The 13,606-nt window shown below is 46.6% G+C and overlaps 1 pseudogene; it reads right to left on the bottom strand.

Moving 5' to 3' along the window:
* Window positions 1-4,367: 4,367 nt before the first annotated feature.
* LOC123488211 overlaps window positions 4,368-13,606 on the bottom strand; it is a 42,111-nt pseudogene continuing 32,872 nt past the window's right edge.

A 13,606-nucleotide genomic window follows, 5' to 3' on the forward strand; every position in this document is an offset into this window, starting at 1 on the left:
ATCATCCTGCCCAGCTCCGGAGGGAGTCAGACAGATCATCCTGCCCAGCTCCGGAGGGAGTCAGACAGATCATCCTGCCCAGCTTCGGGAGGGAGTCAGACAGATCATCCTGCCCAGCTCCGGAGGGAGTCAGACAGATCATCCTGCCCAGCTCCGGAGGGAGTCAGACAGATCATCCTGCCCAGCTCCGGAGGGAGTCAGACAGATCATCCTGCCCAGCTCCGGAGGGAGTCAGACAGATCATCCTGCCCAGCTCCGGGAGGGAGTCAGACAGATCATCCTGCCCAGCTCCGGAGGGAGTCAGACAGATCATCCTGCCCAGCTCCGGAGGGAGTCAGACAGATCATCCTGCCCAGCTCCGGAGGGAGTCAGACAGATCATCCTGCCCAGCTCCGGAGGGAGTCAGACAGATCATCCTGCCCAGCTCCGGAGGGAGTCAGACAGATCATCCTGCCCAGCTCCGGAGGGAGTCAGACAGATCATCCTGCCCAGCTCCGGAGGGAGTCAGACAGATCATCCTGCCCAGCTCCGGAGGGAGTCAGACAGATCATCCTGCCCAGCTCCGGAGGGAGTCAGACAGATCATCCTGCCCAGCTCCGGAGGGAGTCAGACAGATCATCCTGCCCAGCTCCGGAGGGAGTCAGACAGATCATCCTGCCCAGCTCCGGAGGGAGTCAGACAGATCATCCTGCCCAGCTCCGGAGGGAGTCAGACAGATCATCCTGCCCAGCTCCGGAGGGAGTCAGACAGATCATCCTGCCCAGCTCCGGAGGGAGTCAGACAGATCATCCTGCCCAGCTCCGGAGGGAGTCAGACAGATCATCCTGCCCAGCTCCGGAGGGAGTCAGACAGATCATCCTGCCCAGCTCCGGAGGGAGTCAGACAGATCATCCTGCCCAGCTCCGGAGGGAGTCAGACAGATCATCCTGCCCAGCTCCCGGAGGGAGTCAGACAGATCATCCTGCCCAGCTCCGGAGGGAGTCAGACAGATCATCCTGCCCAGCTCCGGAGGGAGTCAGACAGATCATCCTGCCCAGCTCCGGAGGGAGTCAGACAGATCATCCTGCCCAGCTCCGGGAGGGAGTCAGACAGATCATCCTGCCCAGCTCCGGAGGGAGTCAGACAGATCATCCTGCCCAGCTCCGGAGGGAGTCAGACAGATCATCCTGCCCAGCTCCGGGAGGGAGTCAGACAGATCATCCTGCCCAGCTCCGGAGGGAGTCAGACAGATCATCCTGCCCAGCTCCGGAGGGAGTCAGACAGATCATCCTGCCCAGCTCCGGGAGGGAGTCAGACAGATCATCCTGCCCAGCTCCGGAGGGAGTCAGACAGATCATCCTGCCCAGCTCCGGAGGGAGTCAGACAGATCATCCTGCCCAGCTCCGGAGGGAGTCAGACAGATCATCCTGCCCAGCTCCGGAGGGAGTCAGACAGATCATCCTGCCCAGCTCCGGAGGGAGTCAGACAGATCATCCTGCCCAGCTCCGGAGGGAGTCAGACAGATCATCCTGCCCAGCTCCGGAGGGAGTCAGACAGATCATCCTGCCCAGCTCCGGAGGGAGTCAGACAGATCATCCTGCCCAGCTCCGGAGGGAGTCAGACAGATCATCCTGCCCAGCTCCGGAGGGAGTCAGACAGATCATCCTGCCCAGCTCCGGAGGGAGTCAGACAGATCATCCTGCCCAGCTCCGGAGGGAGTCAGACAGATCATCCTGCCCAGCTCCGGAGGGAGTCAGACAGATCATCCTGCCCAGCTCCGGGAGGGAGTCAGACAGATCATCCTGCCCAGCTCCGGAGGGAGTCAGACAGATCATCCTGCCCAGCTCCGGAGGGAGTCAGACAGATCATCCTGCCCAGCTCCGGAGGGAGTCAGACAGATCATCCTGCCCAGCTCCGGAGGGAGTCAGACAGATCATCCTGCCCAGCTCCGGAGGGAGTCAGACAGATCATCCTGCCCAGCTCCGGAGGGAGTCAGACAGATCATCCTGCCCAGCTCCGGAGGGAGTCAGACAGATCATCCTGCCCAGCTCCGGAGGGAGTCAGACAGATCATCCTGCCCAGCTCCGGGAGGGAGTCAGACAGATCATCCTGCCCAGCTCCGGAGGGAGTCAGACAGATCATCCTGCCCAGCTCCGGAGGGAGTCAGACAGATCATCCTGCCCAGCTCCGGAGGGAGTCAGACAGATCATCCTGCCCAGCTCCGGAGGGAGTCAGACAGATCATCCTGCCCAGCTCCGGAGGGAGTCAGATGTACATTGTGTAGACCTGTGTTTCCCAAGCCTGGTCCTTCAGTCCCCCAACAGTACACAGTTTCGTTGTAGTTCTTGACAAACACACCAACTCATTGAGGGCTTGATGATTAGTTGACTAACGCCTCTCCCCTATTTGACCTAGATCGTTTGTGTGTATGTATTGATATGTAGGCTACGTGTGCCTTTTTTAAATGTATGTAGTTCTGTCCTTGAGCTGTTCTTGTCTATTAATGTTCTGTATTATGTAATGTTTCATGTTTTGTGTTGACCCCAGGAAGAGTAGCTGCTGCTTTTGCAAACGGCTAATGGGGATCCTAATAAAATACCAAAATACCAAAATCAGGTGCTCTTGTCCAGGGTTACAATAAAAATGTGTACTGTTTGGGGACCAGGGTTGGGAAACGTTGACTGACTACATCAATATGTATCTTAGTGCATTCAGACCCCTTCCCTTTTTCCACATTTTGTTACATTACAGCCTTATTCTAACATGGATTAAGTACAAATAAATCCTCATCAATCTACACACAATACCCCATAATGACAAAGCGAAAACAGGTTTTTAATTTTTTTTGAAAATTTATTAAAAATAAAAAACATACCTTATTTACATAAGTATTCAGACCTTTTGCTATGAGACTCGAAATTGAGCTCAGGTGCATCCTGTTTCCATTGATCATCCTTGAGCTGTTTCTACAACTTGATTGGAGTCCACCTGTGGTAAATTCAATTGATTGGACATGATTTGGAAAGGCACACACCTGTCTATATAAGGTCCCACAGTTGATCGTGCATGTCAGAGCAAAAACCAAGCCATGAGGTCGAAGGAATTGTCCGCAGAGCTCCGAGACAGGATTGGGTCGAGGTACAGATCTGGTGAAGGGTACCAAAAAATGTCTGGAGCATTGAAGGTCCCCAAGAACACAGTGGCCTCCATCATTCTTAAATGGAAGAAGTTTGGAACCACCAAGACTCTTCCTAGAGCTGGCCGCCCGGCCAAACTGAGCAATCAGGGGAGAAGGGCCTTGGTCAGGGAGGTGACCAAGAACCCGAAGGTCACTGACAGAACTCCAGAGTTCCTCTGTGGAGATGGGAGAACCTTCCAGAAGGACAACCATCTCTGCAGCACTCCACCAATAAGGCCTTTATGGTAGACTGGCCAGACGGAAGCCACTCCTCAGTAAAAGGCACATGACAGCCCGCTTGGAGTTTGTCAAAGGGCACCTAAAGACTCTCAGACCATGAGAAACAAGATTCTCTGGTCCGATGAAACCAAGATTGAACTCTTTGGCCTGAATGCCAAGCGTCACGTCTGGAGGAAACCTGGCACCATCACTACGGTGAAGCATGGTGGTGGCAGCATCATGCTGTGGGGATGTTTTTCAGCGGCAAACAATTTAATCCATTTTAGTATAAGGCTGCAACGTAACAAAATGTGGAAAAAGTCAAGGGGTCTGAATACTTTGCGAATGCACTGTCACCTTACATCTTACAATAAATAAATATTATTTGGAAAGACTAGCTGTGAAATGATTTGCATAAGGGACCAGGAAATGTGGGCACAATGCAGAGACAGTGGATAGATAAGAGACGATACCATGTGTAGACATTTCTGGAAATGTGGGACAATCAGATGAAAATGGAGACAAGATCAGGACAAATGACCCACATTAGTACCAGGTATATCTAGTTAATAACATGTTAGTACCAGGTATATATTGTTAATAACAACACGTTAGTACCAGGTATATCTTGTTAATAACAACACGTTAGTACCAGGTATATCTAGTTAATAACAACACGTTAGTACCAGGTATATCTAGTTAATAACAACACGTTAGTACCAGGTATATCTAGTTAATAACAACACGTTAGTACCAGGTATATCTAGTTAATAACAACACGTTAGTACCAGGTATATCTAGTTAATAACAACACGTTAGTACCAGGTATATCTAGTTAATAACAACACGTTAGTACCAGGTATATCTTGTTAATAACAACACGTTAGTACCAGGTATATCTTGTTAATGACAACACGTTAGTACCAGGTATATCTTGAGATATGCTTTATGTCTTCAGATCAGCTGAGTCCACAGAACAGTAAAATTGTGATATTATTAGTGTTTTTTTATTAAGTGGTCTTTCAGATAGTTATGGCAAAAGATAACAACAATGTTATGATCATTTAAAACATCCTTCCTTATCGTCTGTTGGATCAAAAACATTCCTTCCCCTGTAGAGGTCCGAGGAGACACTAACTACAGCTGGGTTAGACCCCTATAACAGCCATCAGACAGATGCCTAACCAGCATGGCTAGTTACAACAGAATCTGTCCCCTGTACGGGTCAGAGGAGACACTTTAGACCAACATATTAACTAACTAAAGACATGTTTTTTCAGTTTAACAGTCTCTTGGTCATTCAGTGCACTGTGGAACCAAATGATCTGTATTACAAAGGTCGCAGATCAACTGAAACCTGTCCTTATGGACTGAAAACGATACCTGGTTGTGATTGGCAATAGACCCAGGGCCATGGGCAGGTATCACTGCTGCAGTCTCTGGACACGTCACAGTCAGGTAACTTGCTCCTTTCACCCCTTCCCCCCAGCCACCCCCAGGCCTGGTAAGAGAGGCCTGCGGCAGAAGTTGGTCCTAACCCCAGTTCCTAACCTTATAGGTAAAGGAGAATCCCTGGTCCTGGATCAGTGGTTAGGACCACTTCTACTGCACCTTCTCTTCCTTCCAGTCTGTTATCTACAGTAGATAGCTAGCTAGCGGTTAGCTCCAGTCCCTCCATGTTATCTACAGTAGATAGCTAGCTAGCGGTTAGCTCCAGTCCCTCCATGTTATCTACAGTAGATAGCTAGCTAGCGGTTAGCTCCAGTCCTCCATGTTATCTACAGTAGATAGCTAGCGGTTAGCTCCAGTCCTCCATGTTATCTACAGTAGATAGCTAGCGGTTAGCTCCAGTCCTCCATGTTATCTACAGTAGATAGCTAGCGGTTAGCTCCAGTCCTCCATGTTATCTACAGTAGATAGCTAGCTAGCGGTTAGCTCCAGTTCTCCATGTTATCTACAGTAGATAGCTAGCTAGCGGTTAGCTCCAGTCCTCCATGTTATCTACAGTAGATAGCTAGCGGTTAGCTCCAGTCCTCCAGGACAGGAAGGAAGGGCAGGTCGGTGCTACCCAGGTAGAGTCTCCCCTGGTGGGGAACACGTCGCTGACGGCCCAGGTCAGGCTGCCTGTAGGGTCATGGAGACTCCCCACCACCTCCCCTTCACCACCCAACTCCAACACCAGGCCGTATCTAGGCAACAACATGTTGTACCAGTTCAGAGGAACCACCTGGAATAAAACAGAACACAGGTTACAGGCTTTAATATGAATATCATTATATCATAGAGATCCACTGAGTATACCAAACATTAAGAACACCTTCCTAATGTTGAGTGGCACCCCACCTTTTTCCCTCAGAACAGCCTTAATTCGTCGGGGCATTGGACTCTACAAGGTGTCGAAAGCGTTCCACAGGGATGCTGGCCCATGTTGACTCCAATGCTTCCCACAGTTGTGTCAAGTTGGCTGGATGTCCTTTGGGTGGTGGACCATTCTTGATACACACAGGAAACTGTTGAGTCTGAAAAACCCAGCAGCGTTGCAGTTCTTGACACAATCCGGTGCACCTGGCACCTACTACCATACCCCGTTCAAACGCACTTAAATATTTTGTCTTGCCCATTCACCCTCTGAATGGCACACATACACAATCCATGTCTCAATTGTCTCAAGGCTTAAAAGTCCTTCTTTAACCTGTCTCCTCCCCTTCATCTACACTGATTGAAGTGGATTTAACAGGTGACATCAATAAAGGATCATAGTTTTCACCTGGATTCCCCTGGTCAGTCTGTCATGGAAAGAGCAGGTGTCCTTAATGTTTTGTCCACTCAGTGCATATACCTGGAATAAAACCACCACAACACAGGATACAAGCAGGATACTGTATCATATTAAACCTGGAAACAACCACCAGAACTATTAGCATTATACCATTGTACTATACTATCATATTACTATAGCATAGTACATTCCAGAACAGGACTGAGTACTAAATGGAATTAAAAGCAGACATTCCATCAGCATTATAAAACTGGTTGTTTGGATCCTGGATGCTGATTGGATGAGCAGCGTTCCAAGCGGAGCTGTATTGTCCGTCACAGACACACCTGGTCCAGGTTACAAAGTGGCTCAGTGACTCACTACTGTAATGGTCCAGGTTACAAAGTGGCTCAGTGACTCACTACTGTAATGGTCCAGGTTACAAAGTGACTCAGTGACTCACTACTGTAATGGTCCAGGTTACAAAGAGACTCAGTGACTCACTACTGTAATGGTCCAGGTTACAAAGTGACTCACTACTGTAATGGTCCAGGTTACAAAGTGACTCACTACTGTAATGGTCCAGGTTACAAAGTGACTCAGTGACTCACTACTGTAATGGTCCAGGTTACAAAGAGACTCAGTGACTCACTACTGTAATGGTCCAGGTTACAAAGTGGCTCAGTGACTCACTACTGTAATGGTCCAGGTTACAAAGTGACTCAGTGACTCACTACTGTAATAGTCCAGGTTACAAAGTGGCTCAGTGACTCACTACTGTAATGGTCCAGGTTACAAAGTGACTCAGTGACTCACTACTGTAATGGTCCAGGTTACAAAGTGACTCAGTGACTCACTACTGTAATGGTCCAGGTTACAAAGTGGCTCACTACTGTAATGGTCCAGGTTACAAAGTGGCTCAGTGACTCACTACTGTAATGGTCCAGGTTACAAAGTGACTCAGTGACTCACTACTGTAATGGTCCAGGTTACAGAGTGACTCAGTGACTCACTACTGTAATGGTCCAGGTTACAAAGTGGCTCAGTGACTCACTACTGTAATGGTCCAGGTTACAAAGTGACTCAGTGACTCACTACTGTAATGGTCCAGGTTACAAAGTGGCTCAGTGACTCACTACTGTAATGGTCCAGGTTACAAAGTGACTCAGTGACTCACTACTGTAATGGTCCAGGTTACAAAGTGACTCAGTGACTCACTACTGTAATGGTCCAGGTTACAAAGTGGCTCACTACTGTAATGGTCCAGGTTACAAAGTGGCTCAGTGACTCACTACTGTAATGGTCCAGGTTACAAAGTGACTCAGTGACTCACTACTGTAATGGTCCAGGTTACAGAGTGACTCAGTGACTCACTACTGTAATGGTCCAGGTTACAAAGTGGCTCAGTGACTCACTACTGTAATGGTCCAGGTTACAAAGTGACTCAGTGACTCACTACTGTAATGGTCCAGGTTGCAAAGTGGCTCAGTGACTCACTACTGTAATGGTCCAGGTTACAGAGTGACTCAGTGACTCACTACTGTAATGGTCCAGGTTACAAAGTGACTCAGTGACTCACTACTGTAATGGTCCAGGTTACAAAGTGGCTCAGTGACTCACTACTGTAATGGTCCAGGTTACAAAGTGACTCAGTGACTCACTACTGTAATGGTCCAGGTTACAAAGTGACTCAGTGAATCACTACTGTAATGGTCCAGGTTACAAAGTGACTCAGTGACTCACTACTGTAATGGTCCAGGTTACAAAGTGACTCAGTGACTCTGTATTGTAATGGTCCAGTTTACAAAGTGACTCAGTGACTCACTACTGTAATGGTCCAGGTTACAAAGTGACTCAGTGACTCACTACTGTAATGGTCCAGGTTACAAAGAGACTCAGTGACTCACTACTGTAATGGTCCAGGTTACAAAGTGGCTCAGTGACTCACTACTGTAATGGTCCAGGTTACAAAGTGACTCAGTGACTCACTACTGTAATGTTCCAGGTTACAAAGTGGCTCAGTGACTCACTACTGTAATGGTCCAGGTTACAAAGTGACTCAGTGACTCACTACTGTAATGGTCCAGGTTACAAAGTGACTCAGTGACTCACTACTGTAATGGTCCAGGTTACAGAGTGACTCAGTGACTCACTACTGTAATGGTCCAGGTTACAAAGTGGCTCAGTGACTCACTACTGTAATGGTCCAGGTTACAAAGTGACTCAGTGACTCACTACTGTAATGGTCCAGGTTACAAAGTGGCTCAGTGACTCACTACTGTAATGGTCCAGGTTACAAAGTGACTCAGTGACTCACTACTGTAATGGTCCAGGTTACAAAGTGACTCAGTGACTCACTACTGTAATGGTCCAGGTTACAAAGTGGCTCACTACTGTAATGGTCCAGGTTACAAAGTGGCTCAGTGACTCACTACTGTAATGGTCCAGTTTACAAAGTGACTCAGTGACTCACTACTGTAATGGTCCAGGTTACAGAGTGACTCAGTGACTCACTACTGTAATGGTCCAGGTTACAAAGTGGCTCAGTGACTCACTACTGTAATGGTCCAGGTTACAAAGTGACTCAGTGACTCACTACTGTAATGGTCCAGGTTGCAAAGTGGCTCAGTGACTCACTACTGTAATGGTCCAGGTTACAAAGTGACTCAGTGACTCACTACTGTAATGGTCCAGGTTACAGAGTGACTCAGTGACTCACTACTGTAATGGTCCAGGTTACAAAGTGACTCAGTGACTCACTACTGTAATGGTCCAGGTTACAAAGTGGCTCAGTGACTCACTACTGTAATGGTCCAGGTTACAAAGTGACTCAGTGACTCACTACTGTAATGGTCCAGGTTACAAAGTGACTCAGTGACTCACTACTGTAATGGTCCAGGTTACAAAGTGACTCAGTGACTCACTACTGTAATGGTCCAGGTTACAAAGTGACTCAGTGACTCACTACTGTAATGGTCCAGGTTACAAAGTGACTCAGTGACTCACTACTGTAATGGTCCAGGTTACAAAGTGACTCAGTGACTCACTACTGTAATGGTCCAGGTTACAAAGAGACTCAGTGACTCACTACTGTAATGGTCCAGGTTACAAAGTGGCTCAGTGACTCACTACTGTAATGGTCCAGGTTACAAAGTGACTCAGTGACTCACTACTGTAATGTTCCAGGTTACAAAGTGGCTCAGTGACTCACTACTGTAATGGTCCAGGTTACAAAGTGGCTCATTGACTCACTACTGTAATGGTCCAGGTTACAAAGTGACTCAGTGACTCACTACTGTAATGGTCCAGGTTACAAAGTGGCTCAGTGACTCACTACTGTAATGGTCCAGGTTACAAAGTGGCTCAGTGACTCACTACTGTAATGGTCCAGGTTACAAAGTGACTCAGTGACTCACTACTGTAATGGTCCAGGTTGCAAAGTGGCTCAGTGACTCACTACTGTAATGGTCCAGGTTACAAAGTGACTCAGTGACTCACTACTGTAATGGTCCAGGTTACAGAGTGACTCAGTGACTCACTACTGTAATGGTCCAGGTTACAAAGTGACTCAGTGACTCACTACTGTAATGGTCCAGGTTACAAAGTGGCTCAGTGACTCACTACTGTAATGGTCCAGGTTACAAAGTGACTCAGTGACTCACTACTGTAATGGTCCAGGTTGCAAAGTGACTCAGTGAATCACTACTGTAATGGTCCAGGTTACAAAGTGACTCAGTGACTCACTACTGTAATGGTCCAGGTTACAAAGTGACTCAGTGACTCTGTATTGTAATGGTCCAGTTTACAAAGTGACTCAGTGACTCACTACTGTAATGGTCCAGGTTACAAAGTGACTCAGTGACTCACTACTGTAATGGTCCAGGTTACAAAGAGACTCAGTGACTCACTACTGTAATGGTCCAGGTTACAAAGTGGCTCAGTGACTCACTACTGTAATGGTCCAGGTTACAAAGTGACTCAGTGACTCACTACTGTAATGTTCCAGGTTACAAAGTGGCTCAGTGACTCACTACTGTAATGGTCCAGGTTACAAAGTGGCTCATTGACTCACTACTGTAATGGTCCAGGTTACAAAGTGACTCAGTGACTCACTACTGTAATGGTCCAGGTTACAAAGTGGCTCAGTGACTCACTACTGTAATGGTCCAGGTTACAAAGTGACTCAGTGACTCACTACTGTAATGGTCCAGGTTACAAAGTGACTCAGTGACTCACTACTGTAATGGTCCAGGTTACAAAGTGACTCAGTGACTCACTACTGTAATGGTCCAGGTTACAAAGTGACTCAGTGACTCATGGTGCATCTCAATGTGAAGAAAAAAAACAGTCTGCATGTTGTTCACAAAGAGGACAGATGTCTGTGTGTCAGGGGAGGGTCTCCAGGTGGTATCCCATTTTAAGTACCTTGGCATCATATTTGATTCCATAATCCTCCATTTCGCCTAAATCCATACTTCTCATGACCTCAAAAGTTGTTATTTTAATGACCCAGTAAGAGTGTACCTAAGTTAGCATGAGCAAACCAGTTACACGCTTTGGAAAATCGACAGAAAAAACATCACACTCCATCAAATCAACTTCAGCTAAAATGGCTACCATCCCACCTTCATTGAAGGCTTCAATAGCCACTCCGGGCGATACGGCTAACCCGATAACAGGAGATTCTTGTCAGAGAGCTGGTCGAAATCACGGGAAAGTTTGGCAGCAGAACTCACCGAATTGCTGAATAACTCACTGGTGGCTGCTCTGGCTCCAATTCAGGCAACCGTGGAAACAATCTGTGGTTCTGTGGCATCTCACACTACCACACTGGCCGGCTGTCGGGCCACAGCGACCAACTCACTACGCTGGAAACCAGGCTTGACGATGTGGCCGCCGCCAACAACAAGTCGCTGCAGCTACAAGTGGAAGATTTGATTTCACGTTCAAAATGCCAGAATATCCGCGTGATTGGACTGCCAGAGGATTCTGAGACAGGATCTCCAACCCAGTTCATGGCGGAGCTGTTCAAGGAGGTTTTGGGCAATGAGGCTTTTCCCAATCTTCCTGAACTTGATAGAACCCACCGCAACATGGCACCGAAACCTGGCCCAGGCGGCCGACAGCGGTTCCATCAAGACAAAGAATAGGAGCTGCGTCGTTCGGTGGGCAAGGGAACATGGCGACATCACTTTCCAAAATAATAAAAATAATAATAATATAAATAATAATAATAATACAAAAGATCAAGTTCTACCAGGATTTCACTTCTAGCCTGGCGAAGAAATGGGCCGCATTCAATGACATCAAGTCCACTCTGTACAAGAAGGGGAATCCGCTTTGGGCTGACTTATCCTGCCCCGTCTCTGTGTCACCTTTAACTGCGAGGTCCATTTTTTTCAAAACTACTTGCCTGTTTTATGGGAGTAACGTTAGTCCTAGTAATTCCTAGTAGTTCTACTGGTTCTGTATGTATTGGTCTCACCTGTTTCCCATTATGTAATTATGTCTTCCCTACTTAACCCTCTGTCTCACACTGTGTGTTGTGCGTGTTTGTTCATGTTTTGGTTGTCATATGTGAGCGGGTTTGTTTCCTCCCTGCGTGGAGGTATGTTCATTAAGATACGTTTCGATTAGCTCTGTGTCCTTCGCCTGACTTCGTCCTACCGCATCACACTGACGCCTTGACACCGTCACAGGAAAGGATGACCCAGAGTTACCTCTGCTGCAGAGGATAAGTTCATTGGAGTTACCAGCCTCAGAAATTGCAGCCCAAATAAATGCTTCACAGAGTTCAAGTAACAGACACATCTCAACATCAACTGTTCAGAGGAGACTGCGTGAATCAGGCCTTCATGGTCGAATTGCTGCAAAGAACTCACTACTAAAGGACACCAATAATAAGAAGAGACTTGCTTGGGCCAAGAAACATGAGCAATGGACATTAGACCGGTGGAAATCTGTCCTTTGGTCTGATGAGTCCAAATTTGAGATTTATGGTTCCAACCGCTGTGTCTTTGTGAGACCCAGAGTAGGTGAACGGATGATCTCCGCATGTGTGGTTCCCACCGTGAAGCATGGAGGGGGAGGTGTGATGGTGTGGGGGAGCTTTGCTGGTGACACTGTCTGTGATTTATTTAGAATTCAAGGCACACTTAACCAGCATGGCTACCACAGCATTCTGCAGCGATACGCCATCCCATCTGGTTTGGGCTTAGTGGGACTATCATTTGTTTTTCAACAGGACAATGACCCAACACACCTCCAGGCTGTGTAAGGGCTATTTTACCAAGAAGGAGAGTGATGGAGTGCTGCATCACAGGATTACCCAAGGATTCTTGTGCTCTGTTTCCGTTTCATGCTACTCCTCTCTCAATCTCCCTTTTCCTTTTATAAGGATTAATGTCTAGTTCAACAACAAGTCAGGATGGTATTTTGACTTCTCCTCTTATAAGGATTAATGTCTAGTTCAACAACAAGTCAGGATGGTATTTTGACTTCTCCTCTTATAAGGATTAATGTCTAGTTCAACAACAAGTCAGGATGGTATTTTGACTTCTCCTCTTATAAAGATTCATGTCTAGTTCAACAACAAGTCAGGATGGTATTTTGACTTCTCCTCTTATAAGGATTAATGTCTAGTTCAACAACAAGTCAGGATGGTATTTTGACTTCTCCTCTTATAAGGATTAATGTCTAGTTCAACAACAAGTCAGGATGGTATTTTGACTTCTCCTCTTATAAGGATTAATGTCTAGTTCAACAACAAGTCAGGATGGTATTTTGACTTCTCCTCTTATAAGGATTAATGTCTAGTTCAACAAGTCAGGATGGTATTTTGACTTCTCCTCTTATAAGGATTAATGTCTAGTTCAACAACAAGTCAGGATGGTATTTTGACTTCTCCTCTTATAAGGATTCATGTCTAGTTCAACAACAAGTCAGGGGGGTATTTTGACTTCTCCTCTTATAAGGATTAATGTCTAGTTCAACAACAAGTCAGGATGGTATTTTGACTTCTCCTCTTATAAGGATTAATGTCTAGTTCAACAACAAGTCAGGATGGTATTTTGACTTCTCCTCTTATAAGGATTCATGTCTAGTTCAACAACAAGTCAGGATGGTATTTTGACTTCTCCTCTTATAAGGATTAATGTCTAGTTCAACAACAAGTCAGGATGGTATTTTGACTTCTCCTCTTATAAGGATTAATGTCTAGTTCAACAAGTCAGGATGGTATTTTGACTTCTCCTCTTATAAGGATTAATGTCTAGTTCAACAAGTCAGGATGGTATTTTGACTTCTCCTCTTATAAGGATTAATGTCTAGTTCAACAACAAGTCAGGATGGTATTTTGACTTCTCCTCTTATAAGGATTAATGTCTAGTTCAACAACAAGTCAGGATGGTATTTTGACTTCTCCTCTTATAAGGATTAATGTCTAGTCCAACAACAAGTCAGGGTGGTATTTT

Source organism: Coregonus clupeaformis, unplaced genomic scaffold, assembly GCF_020615455.1.
Source record: "Coregonus clupeaformis isolate EN_2021a unplaced genomic scaffold, ASM2061545v1 scaf2057, whole genome shotgun sequence".
Taxonomy (NCBI): Eukaryota; Metazoa; Chordata; class Actinopteri; order Salmoniformes; family Salmonidae; genus Coregonus; species Coregonus clupeaformis.